The sequence below is a fragment of the Lontra canadensis genome, unplaced genomic scaffold, assembly GCF_010015895.1.
Source record: "Lontra canadensis isolate GAN:19392208 unplaced genomic scaffold, GSC_riverotter_1.0 scaffold30, whole genome shotgun sequence".
Taxonomy (NCBI): Eukaryota; Metazoa; Chordata; class Mammalia; order Carnivora; family Mustelidae; genus Lontra; species Lontra canadensis.
In genome coordinates, this window is record NW_022631024.1 from 8,762,957 (window position 1) to 8,786,887 (window position 23,931).

The 23,931-nt window shown below is 42.9% G+C and overlaps 1 protein-coding gene across 2 annotated transcripts in view; it reads right to left on the minus strand.

Moving 5' to 3' along the window:
* The window catches only part of TTLL11 (tubulin tyrosine ligase like 11), a 219,688-nt gene that overhangs the window by 175,993 nt on the left and 19,764 nt on the right, over positions 1 to 23,931 (minus strand). The window lies entirely within an intron of this gene.

A 23,931-nucleotide genomic window follows, 5' to 3' on the forward strand; every position in this document is an offset into this window, starting at 1 on the left:
AAATGAGCTCACGCTCTCTCACTCACGCTCTCTCACTCACGCTCTCTCATTCTCTCTTCCCTGCTCCCCCAAACACACACGTTCCATGAAGGGAGGCTGCATCCCCAGTGCTTCCTGGCATTCAAGAAAAGCTTTTTGGATAAATAAATGAACGAACTGGGAATGGTGATCTGACTCAAGGTGACATAACCAGATTCTCTCTTCAAGGAATTTAGAAATCTGAGATGCCAGGCAGCCTCTGCTGGCCCTTGATCTGGAAGTGATAAAAAGCCAGAGCCAGGCAGATGTGCTTGGCTGTGAGCATAGAGAAGCAAAGGCAGCCCAGCTGATGAGAGAGAAGGAAGGAGGAGGTGCAGAGAGGAAAGTGACGGTGAGACCATGGGGCCCTGGTGACAGACTGAGTGACTTTAGTTCCTAGGGCTTCTAGATCCTAGGTCCAGACCCTCCTGAGCCTCAAGGCCCCTCCTGTCCTTGGATCCTGTAAGGCAGCCTTATATTCTTAGAATATAGCCCCTCTTTGCACACACTATAGGGTTTCCTTATTAGCAGCCAGAAAAATCCCTCTGTGAGACAGAAAGCCCTGCTCTATCCACTATATCCTGCTGCCTCTCAAAGTTATCAGCAAGTTCTACATTTACAGAATTCCTTTTTTTTTTTTAAATCTATAAGTCAGAGGACCCTTGTTAAAGGAAAAAAGTGAGGACGTGTCAGTTCATATTTGGAACTTGCTTGTTAGAAGTCCAGATGAAGAGAGATGCCAACACACTGAACGTAATCACTTGACTTTCCCATCCTAAGACTACAGCTAATCAGGATTTTTGTCTGCTCCAAGTTGAGAGAGCTTAAGTTCCAATGGAAAAGCATAGCATTACTAATGAAATGGTGGTGACTTGATGCTTTCCAACTATTCTAAATTAAAATGAAGGCAAAGAGACTAAGCCCTTTAAATCATTCACATTATTTCAAAGCTGTGCCAAAGTAAGGCATATGTTACACATTCTATTAGCATGAACAACTTTTATCTATAATTTATAGCATTTCACTTGTTTTCTTTGCATCCAATGGACTGAAGTTATTAATTCAGTAGTCATAAATACAAAGAGATACAGCATATGTTACTTTCTTCCAGCTGCTAAGTGCTAACAGAGGGAAGGGGAAAATAACTTCACCAGGGAAGTTTCTCTAAAAAGCACACTATCCAAGCAAAGTTTACTAAGATTTAAGTGACCATGCTGCCTGTAATGTGGGACCAACACCTGCTCCATGTCAGCAGATAATGAATGACTCCTTATCACCTTTACGGTTACCCTTCAACCCTTGCCAACCTCATGAGTCCCAAATTCACACTTCATTCAGCAGTGCCTTCAGCTCATTCGGTTTTGAGAAACTGTGGGTATTTAAAATCCATTCATTCAGTAGTTGCTACGTGCCAGACACTGTGCTAGGTGCTGAGAACACAGAGAAACACAATTTTAAATAGGTCCCAGGACTTCAAAATCCCTCCTCTTTTTAAGATTTTTTAAAAAACTGCTTAAACATCATACTCAATGGTGAAAGACTGAAAGCTTTTCCTCGAAGATCAAGAATGAGATAAGGATGCCCACTTTCACCACTTTTATTCAACAGGGTATTGTAAGAACAAAAGGCAAGAAAATGAAATGAAGTATCCAAATTGGAAAGGAAGAAGTAAAATTATCTGTTTGCAGATGACATGATCTAATATGTAGAAAACCATAAAGATTACACACACATATACACATACAGTTAGAAATAATAAATGAATTCAGAAAAATTATAGGATACAAAATCAATACACAAAAATCAGTTTTTCTATATACTAACCATGAATGATCCAAAAAGGAAATTAAGAAAACAATTACATTTATAAAAACATCAAAAAGAATAAAATACTTAGGAATTAGCTTAAACAAGGAGACAAAAGACTATATGCCAAAAACTATAAAATGTTGCTGAAAGAAATTAAAGAAGACATGCATAAGTATAAAGATATCCCATGTTCATGGATTAGAAGACTTTATATTGTTAGGATGTCAATACTACACAAAGCAATGTACAGATTCAATGAAATCCCTATCAAAATCCAAATAACTTTGTTTTCTCACAGAAAATATGATAGATAAAAATCTATCATAAAATTCATGTGGAAGCTCAAGGAACCCCAAATAACCAAAATAATCTTGAGAAGGAAGAAAATGTTGGAGGTATCATGCTTCCTGATGCCAACTTACAATAAAGCTAAGATACCAAAACAGTGCATAAAACAACAATGAGATACAATGAGATATCACTATACAACTACTAGAATGGCCAAAATCCAGAACACTTACAACACAAAATGCTGGCAAGGGTATGGAGAAACAAGAACTCTCACTCATTGCTGATGGAAATACAAAATGGTACACCTCCTCTGGAAGATAGTTCTTAAAATGTAAACATACTTTTACCATATGATCCAGTAATTGTGTTCCTTGGTATTTATCCAAATGGGTTGAAAACTTATGCCCAGAAAAAAAATCTACACATGAATATTTATAGCAGTTTTATTAATAATTGCCAAAACTTGGAAGCCACCAAGATGTCTCTCAGTAGGTAAATGGATAGATCAACTGTGGTGTACCCAGATAATGGAATATTATTCAGTGCTAAAAAAAAAAAAAAAATGAGCTATTAAGCCAAGAAAAGACATGGAGGGATCTTAAATGCATATTTCTAAATGAATGAAGCCCATTTGAAAAGGCTACATACTGTGTGATTCCAACTATACGACATTCTGGAAAAGGCAAATCTACAGAACCAGTTAAAAGATCAGTGGTTACCATGGATTAGGAGTAAGGGGAGGGATGAATAGGGGAAGCACAGAGGATTTTCAGGGTAGGGACACCACTCTATATAATACCGCAACAGTGGATACATATCATTTATTCATCTGTCCAAGCCCACAGAAGGTACACTACCAAGAATAAGTTTTAATATAAATCATGGACTTCGAGTGATAATGATGTGTCAATATGTGTTCATCAACTGCAACAAATGTACCATTCTGGCAGGCGATTCTGATAGCTGGGGAGGCTATGCATATGTAGGGTCAGTGACCATATGTGAAATCTCTGTTCCTTCTGCTCAATTTTGTAGTGAACCAAAAATAGTTCTAATAAAAAAAATAAATTAATAAAAACCAGGATGTTACTGGCATAAATACGACAGACTAATGGGATAGGATACAGAACCCAGAATTAAACCCTAATATATACGGTCAAATTGTTTTTGACAAGAATGACAAGACTATTTGATGGGGAAAGGATATCCTATTCAACAATTGCTGCTAGGAAAACTGGATATCCACATGCAAAAAGAATGAAGTTGGACCCTTACCTTTCACCATATACAAATATTAACTCAAAATAAGTAAAAGACCCAATCATAAGGGCTAAAACTATAAAGATCTTAGTAGAAAATACAGGGAATAAGCTTTATGATATTTAATTTGGCAATGATTTCTTGATATGACAAAGTACAGATAACAAAAGAAAAAATAAATAAATTGAACTTCATTGAAATTAAAACTTCTTTGCATCGAAGGACACTTGTCAACAGAATGAAAGGGAAGCCCATGGAATAGGAGAAAATATTTGAAAATCATGTATCTGATAAGGGATTAATATTCAGAATATATTTTAAAACTTTCACAACTCAAGAACAACAAAAACAATTTTAAAATGGGCAAAGAAAGGACTTGAATAGACATTTCTCGAAAGAGGACATACAGATGGCTAATAAGCACATGAAAAGATGCTCAACAACACTAATCACTAGGAAAATGCAAATCAAAACCACAATGAGATACAACTTCACACTCATTAGGATGGCTAGCTTAAAAAATAATAAAAAGGAAATAAGTGTTGATGAGGATGTAGAGAAATTGGAACCCTCAGGCACCGGGAATGTAAAAAGCTGCTGTGGAAAATAAAATTGTCACATGATCCAGTAATTCTACTTCTGAGTATTTACCCAAAAGAACTGAAATCGGGGACTCAAACAGATACTGATACATAAATGTTAAGCATTATTCACAACAGCCAAAGGTGGAAACAGTCCAAGTGTCCATTAACTGTCCATCAACAGACAAAATGTGGTATATCCATACACTGTAAGATTACTCAGCCTGGAACAACATAGATGAGACCCTGAAGACATTATGCCAAGTGAAATAAATTGGACACGGGATATTGTATGGTTCACTCTGTGAGGTAGCTAGAGTAGTCAAATTCATAGAGATGCAAAGTAGAACAGTGGTTTCCAGGGGATGGGAAGGGGGAAATGGGGTGTTGTTTAATGGGTACTGAATTTCAGTTTGGGGAGACGGAAAATGTTCTGGAGTTGGATGATGCTGATAGTTGCACAACAAGGTGAATGTATTTAATGCTACTAAATTGTACACTTACAAGCAGTTAAGATGGTAACTTTTGTTATGTATATTTCACCACAATAAAACAATAGTAAGAAACTGTCTGCTTACCCCTGGGGTGTAAGGGCCATTCCTGGCTCTACTCTGAGCTCTCTATAGCCTGGAATGCTACGTGGCTTTTCATGGGGCAGCTGAAAATTGACAATGTTTCTCAGACTCCCCCACTCCCCATCTTTCTAAGGTCAGCACCATCTTCCCAGTTATCTAGATTCTGAATTCTAAAAGGAGTCATCTTTCCTTTTCTCTTCTTCAAACTGTTTTGGAAAAAGGACTAGTTTTGGGGTCGAAAGACCTGAGAGTTCTAGACTTGTTCCATCACTTACTACGAGGTCTTAAGCAACCAAACTCTTTGTGTCCTCCATTGACTGAGATGAGAAAACATGTCAAGGCACAACAGGAACCAAACAAGATAATAGAAATGAAAATGCTTTGTACATTCCACAATACAAATCTGAGTTGATCGTTGATGTATTTACTCATTACGTGTTAAGAACCTAGTGCATGGGGCAGTGTCTCAGGTGGCAAGGACACAGGGGAACATGTCTGCTTCCATGGAGCATACAGTCCATGGGGGAAAAAGAGTTGACCCAAATAGTCACTCCCAACGTATCCCCACAAACTACGGTAAGGGCTGTGAAATGAGGTCCAGAGAGCAATGAGGACACAGGGAGAGCCCATCACATCTGGGAAGTCAGAGAAGTCTGCTCCGAGTAGGGGGACCACATGTTCATTAGCCCAGGACCGCTCCCCTTTACACCTGGTGTCCTGGTGTTAATAGTAATACAGGGTTTTGTTTTTTTTTCCACTTTCAAATGTATCCCAGTTTGAACAGCAAACTGAGTGGTCACCCTGCTCCTGAGAAAAGGCTATTTGAGCTGAGATTGGAAAGAAGAACAGGCAGATGAGGAAGGAAGAGTATTCTAAGCAGAGAACAAATATGTAAAAGCCCAGAGGTCAGACTGACCATGACGCACTGGAAAGCCTGAAGGCAGGTCAAGGCGGCTGGGGGTACAGAGGACCAGAGGAAAGTAGTGTGACATGTGGCTGAAGACCTAGACAGAGGCCGATGGTGTAGGGCTGCCCCCAGCTGGATAGCAGAAACAGAAGGTCATGTGGAGAGCGGACGAAGACGGACCAGAGAGACGGACAGCGTGAGCCATAAGAGGCCAGCGGGGAGAGTGTTTCAAGACAAAGAGAAGGGTAAACAGCGTGATCGTGGCTGACAGGTCAAGTAGGTTGGAAACTGACAACCGCCCGCTGCCTACGACGACATGGAGAGCTTCAGGACCATGTCGGCCCACAGGGATCACCTTTCTGGTCCCTTCAGCACCTGCTATGCTTATCACAACACACTGTCGTGTACTTCATATGCAACCCGTATCTCCCTCCGAACGCCAGGGATTTCTAGGACCTGGAACAATTTGACATACTTGTCTCGGGTCTCTGAGAATGACTAACCAGGTGTCCAATTTGTCCTAGGCCCATAGGAAAATTAGAACCATAATCCTGAAAATCACCCATAACTCCCTTCCCTCCCCAATATCTAACTGGTCAACAAGTCTTCCGGTTTACCTCCTAATTTATTTTTACATTTCTTCTCTCTACTTTAATGCCCAGTGCCGTTGTCAAACTTTGAGGCTTCCTCTCTCGCCTGGATGAGACGTTTGTTAGTCACACATGCAACAGTAACTAGCATACCCTCCCCCCACATACTACCATCTTTGCCACAAAGAAAGATTCTCCCTCAGCGTATACACCTGTGTGGACCCAAAATCCTTTTCCTTCTTACCTAGAAGGACTAAAACAAACTTGCCAGGCTCCTGCAAGAACTGAAACCATTAAATGTCCTTTGAGCATATTTGTGCTTAAGGAATGGATGTCCGGGTCCCCCTTCTAATAAATAGCCCAAAGAGCGAGTTCAAACCCCCTGAGGGATTTTACAAAATGAAATTTCACAGTGAATGCTGATGAAAGCACAATTCACATTTCTGTACTTTGTGAATGATTTTCTTCATAAAGCGTCTCCATGAAAGAAAATCTTTCAAGTGATTGGGCATAAAAGTGGCAAATAAGCTTTGATATGGGCAAGTGTATGTGTAATGTATCTACAGGGGGAAATGACCCAAATTACTGCTTTAAAATGAGAGGCCCAAAGCACTGCGGGGAAATCCAAGGAAGGGGTAGAAGCCAGAGCAGCTCACTTGGGCTAGGAAGAGCCCCGCTCCAGCCTCAACCCGCCGCACCCCACCCAGAGACTTTGACATGCTGCTGACCTTGCCCCTCTCCAGCTCACCTACGGTGGAGTTAAACAACAGCTGTAAAACCCATCCGCCTCCCTGGGCTGTCATGTGGACTGAGGTAGTGCCTGAGAAAGCACTTTGTGAAAAGCAAATTGCTGTTATGTAGGATAGCCTATTATTTTTAATGCCCAAGGAAATCACCTCAATGAGTAACTTCAATTAAAAAAGATGCTAACCAAATATCAAGCACCATCAGGACAGCTCTTGAATAAGAACACCACAGTGTACTTGCACTTGGGAAACCCTAGCTGACGCCCCCAGGCAGAGCTAATGGATTTCTCTCCAGCGTCCCCTCTGTATTTGGTCGATGCCTATAGTACAGGCACTGCCTTGCAGGGTATTAATGTGTACATGCCTGCCTCTCCATCAGACAGAAGGCTTCCGGGTAGACACACTTGATTCTCTCCACCTTCTCCCAGGCCTACCCTCTGTGGTAGGCAGCATCTAAGATAGTCTCCAATTATCCCTGCCTCCTGGAATTCGGGCCCTTGTGTAGTCTTCTCCCACAACTGGCACAGGCTTGGTCCGTGGAACCAAAAGCTACAGCAGAAGAAGGGATGGGATGTCGAGACTGTGGCTTCTGTCTTGGGTGCACTGTGTGTGTGTGTGTGTGTGTGTGTGCGCGCGCACGCGTGCGCACATGCGCACGCACGCATGTCTTGCTGGCTGGCTGGTTGGCTCCCATTTCTCTCTCTCTCATCATCATCACTCACTATGGAGAGTGCCTAGGGAGAGGGAAGAAATCAAAGCCTCCTGCCAAAAGCCGTGGGAATGAACTTGGAAGTGGGTCCTACCACCCCGATCGAGTCTTCAGAGGCTGCGGCCCCGTGAGAGACCCTGAGCCAAAACCGCAGCTAAGCCACTCCCAGACTCCTCATCCTCAGGAAGTGTGTGAGTAATAAATGTGTGATGTTTTCACTGCTAAGCTTTGGAGAAATCTATTACACAGTAGTAGATAATGAATACACTATTCTGGGTTTATAACAGTGACAGAGAATGAAAGCATTCTAAGAATGAAGGAATTTAAGATTAATATATCCTTAAAAGAAATTCAATAATTATTATTTTTTCAGTACTTAATTGCATGCCAGATATCCTACATATATGCCTCCATTTTGCACATGAAAAAAAATACAATTCTGTTGCTGGTAAGTGGCAAACCCAGAATTTGAAGTCATGTTGATCTATCTCCAAAGATTGTGCTCTTTTGGCTCCACTAAACTGAATGGATGGATAGATGGATTAATCTGTGGGGGAAAAAATGAGCATGTATATCTATGCAAAAAAAGAGCTGCGGTTAACACTTCGAGGAAGAGCATAGCCCAGAAAAAGCCCAGAGAAGACCAGTTAAGACAAGAAAAGGACTGAGCAATTGCCCTTCAAGAATGGACTGAAAACATAGCACTCTTTTCTTTAATCAGGAAAGCAAGCAGACAAAGAAAATACTGGTGGAGATCCATCAAATGCTGAAGGGTGTGACCAGATAGAAAATGGCTCCATCTGCCAAATCTGAGCATATCAAAAGAAGATGAGTCCCCTCTTTGAAGCCTGAGAGAGGCAGGCTAGCTCACTCTTCTCTTGTTCACATCTCAGCTAATGGCATCACCATCCTCCCAGACAGGTGAGAAGCACCAACCACCCAACTAAGGGGCCACAGGGAGATTCTGGGGTCCCATCTACCTGTGGAAAATGGGCTAACAAGAAAAGGCCTCCCCATGCAGGGGAGGGACTGGCCAGCTTCCTGACCACAGCATCTCTGTATGGGGTAGGGGTGGTGGGGGGGAGGGGAGTCCATACATAGGGCAACCCCAAGCCTATTTCTTCAGCAGGAACAATAATGACAATGTGATTTGGGTTATTAGATGAATTAATAATGCATCTAAGCCACCTAGCCCTGTGCCTGGCACATGATGCGAAATATATAGTAGGTGTTCAAAAAATGCTGCTTTCTTTCTTCTCTCCATGTTTTCCCAACACCCTTCACCCCATACTTACTGACTGGTAAAATATTACCTAAAGGAGATGGTGGAGGGAGTGTTTTCTAGGGCCAGTCCAAGGTTAAAGGTGCACAGGGTATATCCAAGGTATTTGAACCCATATAGGTCTTTCTGGATATGAACCTAACCTCTGAGGAAAGCCTATACTCACACCAAATCTCCTTGACCTGACTTCTAGAACCTGGGTTCAAATCTCAAACCTGCCAGCTTCTAAGGCTTTTGGTTTTAACATCTGAGAAAGAGGACTAGCAAAGCCTCCATCACAGAGGGTATCAGGAAGATTAAAAACAACTATGTAAGTGAAAAAATGTTTGTGACTAGTCTGGCACATAGAAGGAGCTAAGTTAGTCCTTGCAAGGACCTATTTAACCAGAGGCTTCCATTAAGGTTAAACAACAACCTTGTTGTTTAACCCTTTAACTGTCCCTGCTCCCCTTCCCCCAGGGGACTGACTTAAAAACAAGTCCAGGAAACCAGCCCCAGGTAACAAAGCCCAGATACAAGGGTGGGCCAGGCCAGGTGGAGACATCTGATCAGTGGCGGGTTGCATACTGTCTCCCTAGCTACCAAGGAGTATGGGACCCATCCTTTGGGAGCCTTTTGGGCACCAATTCTAACCAAGGTGTGATAGGCTAGGTCAAGTGTCTACTATAGGGTAAATTGTAATTCAATTAGTCACCTAGCATCACTGTGCAGCTTTCTCTGTGTGTTACAATCTCATTGGCCACCTGTGCGTGGCCAGGCCTGACCGCAGGGCCTTTGCCCTTAAAAGCTAGTCTGTGAAACGGAGAAGGGTCGCCCTCTCTGTAAGAGGTGCAACCCTGGCTGGTCAGTCTGATTCTTGATGCCTGGCGTGAAATAAAGCTTTGCTTGACCTTTGCTTTGTATCAGTCTCGCTCCTTTAATCACAGACCCATTTTGGGGGGGCATAACAGTCCTATTACAGTGACAGTAAGCATCCTGGATTGTTCTTCACCTAATTGAGTCCCATGGTGAGAGAGGCAGAGAGGAAAAGTCCCCAGACATCTCCCCCTGTAGAGAAAGCAGAGGTTGGCCCTCAACAAATCCACTTCTTCTAAAACAGTAGTCAAGCATGGCTCCAGGGATTCCAGAGCTGGCCTGGGGTCAAGGCAGATGCATTATCTGTGTGATGGTCCAGCAGGAACAACTGTTTCTGCTCCATGGGATGAAAGTGGAACTGAGGAGGGGCTATTTGAGCTGGGTGTGAAATAGGTGCTTGCCAGGCAGAGATAAGGAGAAAGGAAAATCAGGTGGAGGGCAGAGTGCATGCAAGGCAGGGATTCTGGAGAACACAAGAAGTTCTACGTACCTACAGCCCAGGGTGAGTAGGGGAGATAAAGCTGGATGGGTCTCATTGACCCAGACAGGTCATGAAGGGCTCACAGGGCAAGTGGACAGAACTTGATTCTGCAGGTAGAGGAGAGCCAAGGGAAGTGCTCCAGCAGGGCTACGCCAGATCTGGCTGGAATGGAGAATGGAAGGGGGGTAGAACGGAACTAAGGGCAGCCAGATGCATGAGGAATCCGGCCAAGGCTAGGAGAGTGGGGACAGGGTGGAGTGGTGATGGGGCAAGGAGAGAAAGAATGTGTTGCAAGTCGGGGTGAGGGAAGGCACAGAGGTGTAAGAGCACATCACCAGTTTCATGCGTAAGAACAGCTTTGACAGCCAGTGCACTTTAAAGAAGCCCCTTCTTTCATGCCCCTGGGCTGACAGTCCTCTCTCACCTCCTCCAGATTCCTAGTTGTTGGAGACTCTGAATGGAGAGGATCCCACAGGGATAACTAGCACTCTGAGGAGCCTTCCAATTTAATAAAGTTGCCGTCTGGCTCCAATGGGTTTCCCAGAAAGACAATAATTACTCATCCACTAATAGAGCCAATAAATATAGCAAAAGGATAAGTAATTAACAACCTTTGCTGGAAAGTAGCAATTCTTGTGATCTATGAAGTTTCCTTTTCCTGTTCACTTCTTGGTTATTGCAAATATGATACTCTGGGTAAGCGTGCCATTTGTCGTTCACTGAGTTAATCACCAAAGTACATTGTAATTTTTTATTAAATCCATTCATTATAATTGACTCATATGACTTAGAGCTGGAAGAGCTGCAGTGAGGCCTCCAACCACCTTGCTTCTGCTTCTCATCACAAGACTTCTAATGAGATCAGAATTGTTACCAAACAATTGAACTATAGAAAAAAGGCCCATGTTAGCAGGAGGAGAGGAGAACCTTGCCCCTCTCATAATTTCAATGCCCCAAAGCAATCTCCTCCAGTTATTTATTCTGGTATCTAATTTCCCACTCGTAAAGAATCTTTATTAGTAGTAATTATACCAGCCAAGAGAAAAAGAAAAACTTCACAAACTTCTAAAGTGATTTACCTCTTGGCTTGCAGTTTTAATTAAAATTTCAGTTTATTTGGAGAATCACTCTGAAAAGATCAGATACCAAGTTAGCACTATGTTCTTTTTCCACTTTCCAGTTCACAAGGGTGACACAAACAACAAAATACCCACATTAAGTGACTCTTACTCCATTCCACTATAACTCAGCCTATGAAAAAGGGTTGCAGTATCAATTATAAATTATAAATTAACTCTAGTATGTTCCGTAAATTTATTGATGTGGTTTGGGGCAGGCTGCCCCAAAGTGCACCACTCTGGTATATTATTCTGAATTAAAGTTACATTAGAAACACACAATGCAAAAAGGATGCTCTGACCGTCCTTTGTCTCCCTGAGAGCAGAAAATAAATCTCCCATGTGAAAGGTGCCCCCTCTATGCCCAGAGGAAAGGAGAAATTCTTATCACCAGCAAGAGAGAATTTGGAACTTCATAGACTATGTAAATAAACCTTGTTACTTCCTCTCTAACTTACTACCTCAAGCTCAAACTTCTTTGTCTTTTCAGTTCCTCACAAATTTATTGTTTCCTCGTTAAAAAAGTATAAAAGCTAGATGGGTCTCATTCTTCGGGGCCCCGGTATGTGCAAAACCAATGCAAATTTGTTCACCCCTATTAATCTCTCTCTTGTTGCAGGGGGTGTCTCAGCCAATGACCGAGAAGGGTAGAGAGAAATTTCTTTTTTCTCCCCTATACTATCAACAGCTCTCTGCTCCCTCACCATGGGTAAATGATTTCCATTCAACATTCATCTTCAACTTACCTCAAAGACTTCCACACCAAAACTTTAAGTGTGTTTATTAACTGAAACAGAAGCAAGGCAAATCAGGTTTCCATTCCAGTAGCACTTTCTTTCCAACCAGGATTATCAAATGACTTTTGCCAAAGTCATGCCCAGCATCTCTTCCAGCAGCTCATCCCCAGTTAACCAGATACCCAGGCCCTTTCAGGACTCTCCACAGTGGCAACTGCACCAGGAAGCTGGTCAAATGCACCATGGTTTAGCTGGAACATCAATGCATTCACTCAACACACAAGCACGTTGTGCCTTTGAGCCAGGTGGTATGCTAGGGGATGCTGTGAGGTTCCACGTATGGGTCAAAGTGTCCATGGTGGGAGACAAAAACTGGAGAGGTAAAAACAGGAGGAGGATGAATGAAAGAGTCCTTACCTCCAAAGAGTTCACAGCACAGCAGCTGAGTTAGACACACAGACAGAGCACTGGATGCCTATGGCCACCATCCTATCAAGCATCTACTCTATACCTGCCCCCAAGCTGAGCTCTTTACCCACATGGTGACATTTAATCTCTACATAGCTTCCAAATGGCCATCATACTCCCATTGCGCAGAAGATGCAACCAAGGCTCAGAGGGGTAGGTGACATTTGAGCTGACTCTTGAAGGACAGAGAGGTTGCCAAGGCTACAGAAGAAAGAGGTCACTGGGAGGAAGCAAAAGCCTGTACAAAGGCCAAGCAAGAGCCTGAGGACCCAGTCCTCCTCTGCCTATGGTCATTAACTGTCTGAGCTGCCTTGCCTTAGGCATTATTGGATCTCTTTGGGGCCCGTTTCCCCGTTTGCCACATGCAGGATACCTCCTATTCTACAAGTCTATGAGGCCCTGTTCTTCTTTTCCAAAAACTGGTTGATTTGTTTTGACCCCAAAGCACCCAATGCTATCTTAATTATGACACTAAGGGACAAAGAAGTGGTTTCCCAGAACACTTATTAGATAAAGGACAGGCTCTTCCACCCTGAATTCATTTTCTTCTCTGACCCCTGAAGCCACCTGTAACCTCCCAGAGACATCTCACTGCCATGACGGCCTTAAGCCAGCCCACCACATATTATTAAGAAGAACTGGTACTTTGGGCCAATAACTTCTATAATAATAAAATTGTGACTATGATTTATTGAATCTATATTATGTGCTGCGTACTTGCGACTTTACATGAGCTGCTTCAATTCACCCTCACAACAACACTATCAAGTAGATAGAGATATTGCCATTCCACTTCACAGATGAAGAAACTGAGACTCAGAGCAATTAGATAACTTAGTCTTTAGTAGTGTGTCCAGTAATTGGTGGAGCAAGGAACAGAATCCAGCCCCATTAAGTCCTCAGTTCCTAGAGAACTAAGTCTAGGAGAAATGAATAAGGTTCCTTTAGCAACCATAGAATTCCAGTGACGCAGACCATACCGAGGTTGGTGTGTGTAGGACTGGACAGGGGCGGCCCCAGAGGAAGGGAGCTGCCCCCACCTGGGAGCTCTCCAGGGTGCTGAACTGCCTCTGCTCAAGTACTCGGACTCAGAGCACCGACATCTGTCCTAACCCTCACCTTCTGATTTCAGTGCCCATTAGGGCTGCTAACAGAATAGAATGAATGGAAATCGAGTACATCTGGGAGAGAAACAGTTGACTTTTAGAAGTACTGAGCTGGAGGGGACAACAGGACCTTTTACTGGAACTATCCCACAAGGCATTAGAAATACAAGAATGAGAGAAAAGTCAAAGCAAGAGGTAAAAATATGGGAGTCACAGAGGAGAGAACTAAAGAAAGGGTGAGTGTATTTTTGGAATGCTTACTGAGAAAGGGAAGCAAAGGGCCAGGGTCAGAGGCCCGTAGCAGTCCTAGACAGTGGGTACCAGGAACAAAAAACTGAACTCTCCAACTCCAATATGCACTGAAAGGTGTTCAGAGAACACAGAATTTAGTCCCTGGTAGCTTTGAACCTGTGAAAAAATAACCATCACCACTCCACAACCTCCCCCCCAAAAGAAAAAGAAATAGAAATTATAGTCCTCAAGGGAAAAAGAGAAATTAGCTTGCCATAGGTGACATGGTTCAAGTTACTCAAGGTCATACTCACTCTTACTTCAAGTAAAATGGCTCCTTATAAATTTGAGAAAGACCCTGAGCCTCTCTTTGGCCTTTCAAACCATAGAGCCTAAAGGCTTCCATGTTGGGATATTTATAAACACATCTCTCGCCCTGCTGGTAACAGAGGTATTAGAAAGTCACAATAATTATCTGGTTCCATCCCCACTTCTACCTTCCTACACACCTTACATAGGAATAGTTATACTCTTGTACCAAGTTAGTCTTTTATGCAGGTAAACATGACATGGATCAACTCAGTTAAGCACCAGGGATTCAGAGAAAAAGGTGCAGTTCCTGTCTTTGAGATGTGAACTTGTAAATAAATCACTCATGCAACCTGGCAAACGCTCTAGCAGATGAGAGCCAAAGAGCTACGGAAGCACAGAGAAGGGTGTGGGCTCATCTTCTGGGAGAAGAGATGTGGTTCACTAGATACTTGAAAGATTAGCTGGAATTTGCCAAGGCCAGAAGTCATGAAGTTTTGTCTAGGCTGGAGGAGGCCCATGTGCAAAGGCAAGGATATACAAAGCAGCATGATTAGAATTCTCTTCCGGGCAGGAAAAGCATCTCAGCCATTTCTGTATTCCAGGTGCCTCTGCCCAGTGTCTGGGAGGGAGTGGCAAGTCACAGATGCCGGAGGAATGAGTGGCCTGCGGATCCGTGCAGAGGAACAGCGCATGACGATGGGGTCTTGGAACAGAAGGGGAACTGAGTAGAATGAGAATCTCTTAAGCCTCAAAACAAATCCTGATGTGAAACTGCTCAGCCATACAGCAGACATGTGCCAGCGATGGCCCTCCATCTCTCCAGTCCAGGCTCTGATAACAACTCTTCAGGTGAACAAAGCAGCTGCGGGAAAGGAAATATACCCCCTTAATGAGGACCAGTTCGAGAGTGGTGGTCTAGTTCTCAGCTAGAACCCACTTGACTGCCAGGCTTTTGAAAGGAATTACCAGTAAAAACAATCCAAATGGGATGGGGGCGGAGATGAGAGTGTACAGGCCTCCTTATCAAATTTCTGGGGGTCTCCTTTTGTTTCTGATGTTGAACTATACTGTCAAGTTCCAAATCTTCTCATTATTCACAGCTCAGCACAGCCAACAGCTGTAGCAAAAGCCACTGCCTCACTAGCTCCTTGACATGAGGGGCTGTTACTCCTCTACTAACTATTTAAGCAACATCTTTTAACTTATATCATGGCTCAGAACAAACTGATCGACGGCCTAGCTCAGTTGCCAATGGCAGCTGGTATTTCCCTGATAACCAGATAATGAGGCAAATAGCGTGAAGTGGGGGTCACCCCGATCTGCTGACACGGTTTATTAAGACAAAGCCAGCCCACTCACAGCTTTCAGTCGGCTTCCACCGAGTCCAGGTTCTGAAGCACTCTGGGACGAGTTTAAACACCTCTGTATTTTTGTGGTGTTAGAAAACTGGTGCTTCCTGGGGTGCCTGGGTGGCTCAGTGGTTTAAGCCTCTGTTTTCGGCTCAGGTCATGATTTCAGGGCCCTGGGATCGAGCCCCACATTGTGCTCTCCTCCGCTCAGCGGAAGTCTGCTTCCCCCTCTCTCTCTGCCTACTTTTGATTTCTGTCAAATAAATAAAATCTTAAAAAAAAATCTGGTGCTTCCTGAAGAAACTGGGCCAGTAAAGTTAGCTTTGGGGAAAAAAATCTGCATTCTATTATTATAACTAACGATTAGTAGAAAGACTATAGGATTAAGAAGCAGGGGACCAAGATTCTAGTCCAAATTAATGAACTCATCCACTCAACAAGCATTCATGAGTGCCTAGTATGTGCTAGCTATGGGCTAAATGCTGAGATAGAACAATCTGCTGAGTGTTTACTCTGCGCCCGGCACAGCTGTAAGCTCTTCACATGTATAAAATCACTCAGTGCTGCTAACAGCCCTAGGGGGCAGCAATATTATCATCTCCATCTTACAGAGGAGGAAATGTACACACAGAGAAGTAAAGTAAATTGCCTCAGTTGTCTGCTTGTTTTAGAAAGAGAGAGCGCCATGCACCTGTGCACATGAAAACAGGGGTGTGGGGTGTAGGGGAAGGTCAGAGGGAGAGAGAGAATTTAAAGCAGGCTCCACGCTCAGCACGGAGCTGACGCAGGACTCGATATCACAGCCTGAGCCAAAAGCAAAGTCAGGCACGTAACCGACTGAGCCACCCAGGCGCCCCAGTTGCCTCCTTTTTTAACTTGGTAAGTGGCAGAGCTAGGGCACAGACCCACCCAGTCTGACTCCAGAGATCAGATGAAGCTCCAGCCTTATAGAAGCTCAGAGTTTCTTGAAGGGGCATACAGCTGTGGCCACTTAATGGCTCTATCACCCAAGGAAAAGCTTTTAATCTCTGTATTCATTTTCCATTGCTGCACCAAAACACACACACACACACACACACACACACACACACACACTCTCCCAGTGGCTTCAGACAACAGCCACCTATGGGCTCACAGTTCTTTAGGTCAGAAGTCCACCACGGTATGCTGGTGCTCTGCTCAGATCATCACAAGGCTGAAATGCAGGTGTTGCTAGGGCTGCAACTCCTGTCTGGGCTCAGGGTCATCTTCCGTCCACTGTATGGAAGAATTCCTCTCCTTGCAGTTGTAGGGCCTGAGGTCCTTATTTTCCTTAGAGCCGCCAGCTGGGGACCATACTCAGCAACTCGAGACTGCCACAGTCTCTTGCCATAGTGAGCCCCAAGGGCAGTTCACAAGACCGGATGTCGGCTTTCTTTCAGACTAGCTAAAGCACGTCTGTCTCACTTCTGCAACTCAGCCAGAGAAAAATGCTCTGAAACGGCTCACCTGATTTGGTGAGGCCCACCCAGGGGAATCCTTCTTTTGCCGTAATAAAATCACAGGAGTGACAGCTTATCAAATCCACAGGTCCCACCCTCACTCAAAGGAAAAGGATTACATAAGGGTGAAGGCCCCACGGGGTCATCTTAGAATTCTGCTTACCACACTTTCTGAGTTTTCCCATTCCTGGTCTGAGGCTAGATTAGATGACGATGGTAATACCACATATATAGTGATTTACAGTTTAATAAAGACCTTCCCACGTATATTATCTCACTGGAACCTTACAATCCAGAGAGTCAGGTGCTCTGGGAGAGAAGGTTAGCCTCACTGGCAGGAAAAAGAATGTAAGGCTTAGTGAATTTAATAACCTTTGGCTTGCCACACTGTGAGAGCAAAGACTTGAACTCAAGTCTTCTGATTCCAACACCTGAGCTCCCTCCTGCAGTCATTGCTGCCACATTGACTGAGAGGACCAGACACATTCCGGTGCCAGGGTCACAAATGAAGGGAAAAGAACACAGACTCTGGAGTATTCAAATCCAAGTTTGCCCCTCATTAGTGATACAGTCTTGGGCAAGTCACTTCCCTTGTCCGGGCATCATCATCTTTAAAATGGGGGGAGTCGGATCTCATGGTCTCCAAGGGCTCTTCTAGCCTCAAGTCAGGGGAAAACGGCTTCATTTGCCCTGTGGAAGATTTTTAGCTCCATGTTTCCACTCTCTTGGCTGAAGGAGAACCCCATCACCCTCTTGTAGGTCTACCTGTGGTTTGGGGGAAGGTTTCCATTTTATTAGATTCCTAAGGCTGCCATAACCAATTATCATAAATCGGATGTCTTAAAACAACAGAAACATAGTATCTCACAGTCCTGGTGGGCAGAAATTTGAAATTAAGGCACTGACAGGGCTGGTTCCTCCTGAGAGATCTGAAAGGGAATCCACTCCATGCCTCTCTCTTGCTTCTGGTGGGCGCTGCCAATCCCAGGCGCCCTTGGTTTTGAGATGCACCACTCCGATGTCAACCACTCCTGCCTCTGTCGTCACATGGCCTTCACCTCTATGTACCTCAAAGTCTTCTTCTTTTCTGTTTCTTATAAGGACACCCATTGGATTTAGGTCCCAACCTTAACCCAAGATCATCTGATCTCAAGATCCCTAACTTAATTACCTCTCCAAAGATTCTGTTTCCAAATAAGGTCCCGTTTGCAGATATTGATTAAGACTTGGACCTGTCTCTCAGGGGGGACACAATTCAACCCACATCATAAATGGACTCATACATCTCACCATTGATGGAATATAGGTGCCTTCCAATCCTTCCTCGTTACAAAGAACACTGCAATAAATACCTTCATTGTATCTCTTTGTGCACAGAGATAAGAATTGTTCTCTAGAAGTGGAATTGTTTGGGTCACAGAGGATACACACTTTTAACTCTGTTGGCTATTGCTACATATTTTCACCAATGGCGTCTATGTGAAATGGTAGCTCATCATTGTTTTCCTTTGCATACTCATGGTAATACTAGTGAGACTGAATCTTTTTTTTTCAAATGTTTATTGGACATTTGAGTTTCCTCTTTCAATGGCTTAAAAAAAAAAGCCTCTAAATAAGTGAGTCTCTATCAAGATTATCCAGGAGCTTTTCAAAAGTACGGAGATGCTGATTTAGCAGAGGTGGGCTGGGAGCTAGACATCTAAAGGCTAAAACACTTGCCAGGAGGCCAAGGCACAGCCCCAAGGAAGGACTACTGTACGAAATGTAGTTGTGGGTCTTACTGGCACTTGGTTGTTATGCTGTCAGAGTGCACGGAGGGCTGCTATCTCATACAAAACCTTGAAACTGCATTGAATTGGGGGTGTTGATGGACCAATGCCTATCACTCAGGGGCTCCTTTATGAAGGCCCTCTGGGGAGATTCCTCTCAGCTTTCAGTACTAGGAAAAAATATATTTCTCTTAAATGATATCTTTCATTTTCTCTGCTGGCACCATGACTTCACAGCTTGGTGTGTTTCTGTTTTCCCTTGGTAACCAGAAAGTCCAGAACCAAATCTGTGTCCCATCAGAAAGACTGTGCAAAATCTTCAGATCTCACATTGCTAGACACTAACTTACTACACCATTTTTATTGTTCCTTTGCTCTGATTTTTTAACCTAAACTTTTAAAAACTTAGAAAAATCTATGTATTTTTGAAAGCCACTTTACATACTTTTGGGGAATAAGATAGGCATAAATACCTATTAAAATAAGCTTATATTTTACCTTGTGAGATGTAAGTGATAATATACAATTTATGCTGAGTTAAGGCCCTCCTTTCAAAACTGACCTATTTTCAAAACTCATCAACGATAATAACAGTTCTACTGTTGGTGTTTAACTAGAAAAAAAATTTCAAAGATGAACTATTCACAACATATCAGTGAAAATGATTAAGGCTAGAAAATGGGTTACATAAATTGGCTAGCTGTAGCCATTCAGGTGCAGAAAAGACAGGACTGGGTTTTACAACACAATACCATTCATTTCCAAGTGACTGTCATTGAGTTTCTAAGTGGTGCAAAAGCAATTGCATTTGTATGAGACCTCCTATATTTAGTTTGGTGGCTTTAGAAGTGAAATTAATTTTCAAAAACTTTCGCAAAGTTTTTTTTTACAAAGCAGTTTAACTTTTGGTTCCTTGTTCCTGTGTCCCTTAAAACAACAGAAAAGCATGCTAATGCTTGCTTTGCTGTCATCTCAATTCCTTCAGCCAGCTACTCCATGGATGCCAACCAATTCACCCCAGTTTTCACAGGATGGTCCAGGTTTCAAAACTGAAAGTCTAGTGCCCCAGGCCCTGCCTCAGTCCCAGGCAAACTGGGATAGTTGGTCGACCTGACACTGGGGCACTTTCCATTTGCCACTGTGTCAGAGGAAGAACCATTAATGGTTCTTCCTACACTTCAAGTCTGAATGGCAGTCACACATCCCCAAGTGGGTCCCAACTGGGAGGGAAACAAAATAGAATTCTGAATTTGCTTCACCTACTAACACCAGTCTGGATTTCACAAAAGATTAGAAGAAATCTTCACAAGACAATGTTTGTAGTCTCCTTCTAAAGAATTCCAGGAAAAGAGAGTCAGTAAAGCTACCTTTGAAACCCATCCTACCACCCATGATCTTTCAAAAATACTAAGTTCGGTCTACAGTGATACTGTTTTCATTCTTAGCACCAATGAATAAAGAAAATGTAAAGATGTGCTATCCACAGGGAGTCAGGTACAAATTATTAGAGACTTCGAAGTAGGTCACCAGAATAAAGTTAAAAGACCAGTAGAAGACAGTCTTTGGACTTGGTGGGGGAGGGGGATGGGCAGGGAGAAAGGTAGACTGAATTCTAACTAAACCTTTAAGAATATTAGAAACCTTTTAGAATAGTGTATTGAGCAAACAGCCTTAAAGCCTATTAATCTATTCCATTCAGAACTAATAATCATAAGTGGGTTCTCCAAAGTAAGTGTTAAAAAAAGAAACAACAGGCTCCAAAAGGATTTTCAGCCTCTCTAGGAATGTAATCTCTAACCAGTCCGTCTGGAATTACCTGATCCATACCAGTAAAGTGATCTGCCTGATAGAACTCTGCCTCTCCCCAGAGGAAGGTGATCTGGCCGGAAACAATCCACTTTTTGCTAGAAATTTATTTTTCCTACTCCGTTCTGCTTATACAAACCTCTCATTTGTACAGTTCCTTGGGGTTTTTTCTCTTTGATGCATGGAGTGCTGCCTGATTGATGAGTTGTTGGATAAAGCCAAAAAGATCTTTAAATAAACTCAGCTGAATTTTGCTTTTTAACAGAAAAGAAGAACTAACATTTATTAGGCGCCTACTGTATGCCAGTTGTTTTAACACTCACTATTTCATTTAATCTTGTAAGCCCCCTGGGGATTGATTGTGTTCATCCACTTTTACAGTTAAGAAAAACAAAGCTCCAAGGTCATTCACATCGTGCTGTGCTAGGGGTTGGGCGTACAATAATAAACATGAGAGTCATAAATAAGAAACCCAAGGGACATGGTTCCTGCTTTCAAGGGGCTTCGGGTCCAGTGGGAATGAGAGACACTTAAAAAATTCTTATGAAAATAATTATGAGTGACCCAGCTTGGGGGAAATCGGGGAATCAGGGAATGCATCCCTGAGAGCTGAAGAAGAGGAAGACAGAGGAGATGGGAAAAGAGAGAGAAAGGAAAACAATTTCTTATTTCCTGGCAGAGAAAATGGCAGGACAGTTCTCAAGATGAGAATGTTCAATTATGTAACCCAAAATAAGACAGTTTATAAGTGGTCACATTGGGTTTCTGAATCCTGTGCTTTCTGACCCCAGAATTCTCCAGAATACATGTCCTCTCTACTGCAGTGCAGTGTGCCCAGCTGTGCCTCAAATCTACAGAGGACAGTAGAGCAAAAAAGACCCAATTCCCAGAGATGATACTCAGCATTTCCCAGCTAGTCTGATCATAAGAATTGCCTAAGGGGGGATTGTTAAAATATATACATATATATTTATATATATATATATATAGAGAGAGAGAGAGAGAGATTGATTCTCCAGGTCCCACCCCTACTGGGAAATCCAACTTTAACAAATGCTGCAGGTGATTTTTATGATCAGACAAGTTTGGGATATGCTGAGTTAAGGCTTCAGAAAACCTAAAACCTAACACGCGAGGCACTTACTTCGCTGCCACCTCCTGGACATTTATAAGAACTGGGTGGAGCTCCTTGAAGTACATTAGCCTTCCAAGAAGAAAAGGAATGGGGATACGAAAAGAAAGAAAACTCTCCAGAGATCAATCAGCCAGCCAGTCATATAAAACTTGCTCCCCTTCCTTTCTTCAGCTTTCCCGTGGATTTTTACCGTCTCTCATTCTGGATTAAGTAACGTCTTCTCAGTATGGATTATGTGAGTCCTGTCAAAACAAAAGCCATTCCTGTACCAGAAGGCTACTGATTCGGAGTCACCACTAATTAAGGTGTTGAGTAGAGTAACTGAAGCAGCCAGATAATAAGAAACTATAAGCCTTGGCTTTCATCTGGGAGAGGTTATGGATTTAGAATCCAAACACTGAAGTTCAAATCCCAGACCTACCACTTACTAGATGAAACACAGACGAGTTAACAAACCTCTCTGAGCCTCATTTTCCCCAACTGCGAAGGGGGTTATTAATACTGCCCGTCCACAGAGTGATTTCGGAGGAATATGTGAGATAATGGAGATGGTAGCCTGACACCATCAGGCCCTTAACAAATGTTTGCTAATAAATAATAAAACAAGAGTGAATTTATAGCCCAACAAGAGAGCTGTGCTAATATGGAACCAAGAGCTAATAGAGATAAATTAAATTAATAAGAAAGAGAATTTGCAGGCACAAAGCACGATTCTAAGATGTGTTCTGAAGAAACAGGCCCTTCCCAGAATACGGTGGATTGAATTATAATGTGGTTCTCTGGGATATGATGTTTTAAAGGGTGGGTGTGGGAGGGAGCTTTAATGTGCTAATTTTTGTTCATAGGCAACAGATTTCCTGGGAGCTGGGCAGAAGTGAACCAGGTTTCAGAAAAGAAAGCAGACTTCAAGCTCAAGTGACATCAGCTCAGGGGCTGGAGAACTGGGGTGACAAAATGTGGGGTGGCGGGGGTTGGGGGGCATTTGTCATAATAAGGCCATACCATTTAGAAGGTGCTTTTACATGACCTTCCTTTACTAAGAGACAGAAAACACAGAAGTTTAGTAAAGGCTGTGGGGAGAACACGAGGGAAGGACACGGAACCAGAGTCCAGGATCACAGGAAAGCAATCTCGCCTTAGAGCTGAGGGGCAGAAGCCATCCAAATGCAGAAACAAACATAGCCGACAATGTCGACTAAACTAGTCACCTGAGAGTGACTGGATTAATGACCTAAGGACTGAAACATACCAGACACTGAACTTGGGGCCATAACAGACCCTCTGTCTCTACTAAACCCAGAAAAGCTACAAAATCATCAAGGGGTGCTACTAATCATCAGATGTCTATGCAATAGGTAAAACTTATTGAACATTCCCGAAAGTTCTACAGAGTCCCCTATGAAAGAACAAGAGAGGCCCACAGAGTGGTACAGTCATCAAGACTTGAGTCCAAATCTCGATTCTGCATGATCTTGGGCAAGTTGCTTAATCTCTGTGAACCCATCCCTTTCTTTGTCTGGAAATCAGGGATGATATTTTTCACCTCAAAGGTTTACAAGGATCAAATGAGATAATCTGTGAAAAATACCTAACACAGAGAAAGCACTCGCAGTGTTTGCTTCTCTGCCACTCAAACCCAAACAAGCAAGCAAAAGGACTTTGTTTCTATTACAGTCAACCCAACTTCTTCGATGAGTAGGGCATTCAGAAAGTTGGTTAACAATGTGTTTATGTGGGAAAATAAACTCTCAAGCTAAAAGCTGATTTGCACTGGTTTGTGTATCTGTCAAAGATCCCTGCTGAGGAATCTGGAATCCAAGGCATCAAGGGAAGAGGAAACAAGGGTCTATTATTAGCAAAGGCTTTAAAAATAAAGAAACCATGTACTTTATCTCTCACTTTCTCATGACAAGCCAAATCTCTAATTCCTAATCTTTTTCTCCACAATAGTTACCAGAATGAAAACATTCCCCATTTTAATGAATGCTAGATTTTTTTGTTTTGTTTTTTTGTCCTACAGATATTCTCACACAAGCACACAAAGACATATACACGAGGGGATGGTGGGCACAGCTTTATAGAGTAGCAACACCTGCAGATGGTCAAATGCATGTTGATGGGGCATCAGTTCCGCAAGTGATGGGACACCCACACTGCGGGATGTCGTGCAGCCGTAAAGGAAAGGATGCGGTAAATCAATTCGTGCTGACGTAAAACTGTAGCCAAGCTCTATTGTTGTATCACACAAAAGGTGCAGAATAGAGTGCATCATATGAAAGCATTAGCTAAAGAAAAAGAACTATTTATACGTGGAT